Source organism: Entamoeba dispar, genomic scaffold (genome assembly GCF_000209125.1).
Source record: "Entamoeba dispar SAW760 scf_1105229462771 genomic scaffold, whole genome shotgun sequence".
NCBI lineage: Eukaryota > Evosea > Mastigamoebida > Endamoebidae > Entamoeba > Entamoeba dispar.
Window position 1 is genome coordinate 16,495 of NW_001855359.1, and position 1,493 is coordinate 17,987.

Here is a 1,493-nt window from a genome sequence, read left to right on the forward strand (position 1 = left end):
TTGAAAATAAAATAAATTCAAATGAAATAACTGGGAACCAAAATAAGCAAAGAAATAATGAATCTAAATAAAAAACCCCAAAAAGAAAAGGGCAAAATATTTTGAATCAATAAAATAATACTTTTTATTATTTTGCTCTTAAAAAAAATAAAAAAATAAAAATTAAATTAAATACTCATTCTATATTCATTTATATTTGTCCATATTTTTTATCATTTTATGATAAATTGTTCTGAATTATAAATGATTCAGAAATGATATTTGATTCAATGTATGTATTCATTTTTATTATTATTTTATTTATGTATTTTATTTTTATATATTTATATTTTATTATTATATTTATTTTTATTATTATATTATATATATCATCATATTATCTATATATTTTATATTTATCATATTTTATTAGTTTGATATTCTTATTATTTATATTTTATTTTATATATTAATATTTTTTTATTTATATATAATTTCTTATGGGAACCAAAATAAGCGAAGAAATTATGCATCTAAATAAAATGATCAAATGAAAATAGTGTAATATATTTTTTGAATATTAGATTATTCTGTTTTATATTATTTTCTCTTAAAAATATAAAATAAAATAAAAAGTAGGTAAAATAATAAATCTATAACAATCAGTTGACATTTTGTAATATCTTATTGTATTGAGTATGATGTATCTTGACTTGTTGAGTATATTCATTCATAATTCTGTTCATTTTATATTATTCTTTATTTCTTTTCATTTACCTTCAATTCTATTTTAATGTGAAAATATCATTATGAAATGTAATAAAGAAGAACACTATGTTAATTAACATTTATAATGTTAGTTATGAATAACAATGATTATATAAATATGAACATCAATCGTATTGTTATTAATGATTAAATATGTTCCATTTCATTTATCACATTGATGAGATATCATAATGATATGTTAACAAATGTTATTATTTATTTATTTAAATGATATAATTATTGATATGAAAATTAAATTATATCACAAATGATTATCAATGATGAATGATGATAAAGTACAATTTAAATTATTTATATTATTGTATCAAACAAGAGTTAAATGATGAAACAAATAAAAAGATAATAAATAAGAAGTATCAATGAAATGATGATATGATAATAACAAATTGAATAATTTAAACATCAACACAATAATACAGAATGAAGAGTGACTATTTAATACATATTATAAATTAAACATTTATAATTAATAATAATGAATTTAATGTTCATATTCAACTTTCATTCATGATAATAATTCATTAATTTTATCATTAATCATTATATTTATTTTCTTATTATTTTCTTTATTCTTTCTTTTATCATTTTCTTTTTATATTTATTTTATTTCAATTTCAATTTCATCAACAGATATAATCATTTAATACAGAAATCGAAGTAGAATAATAGAACTAATAATATACAAATATCTTCTTCTCATATTTAATCACAAATATTTTTGTCTA

General features: G+C 15.9%; 8 annotated features.

Annotated features, from left to right (window-relative positions):
- Positions 1-93: 93 nt before the first annotated feature.
- Positions 94-174: a sequence feature (AT_rich).
- Positions 175-278: 104 nt separating this feature from the next.
- Positions 279-358: a microsatellite.
- Positions 324-469: a microsatellite.
- Positions 470-541: 72 nt separating this feature from the next.
- Positions 542-614: a sequence feature (AT_rich).
- Positions 615-956: 342 nt separating this feature from the next.
- Positions 957-1,010: a sequence feature (AT_rich).
- Positions 1,011-1,047: 37 nt separating this feature from the next.
- Positions 1,048-1,069: a sequence feature (AT_rich).
- A 131-nt stretch (positions 1,070-1,200) lies between these two features.
- Positions 1,201-1,254: a sequence feature (AT_rich).
- Positions 1,255-1,289: 35 nt separating this feature from the next.
- Positions 1,290-1,389: a microsatellite.
- Between the last annotated feature and the right edge of the window lie 104 nt (positions 1,390-1,493).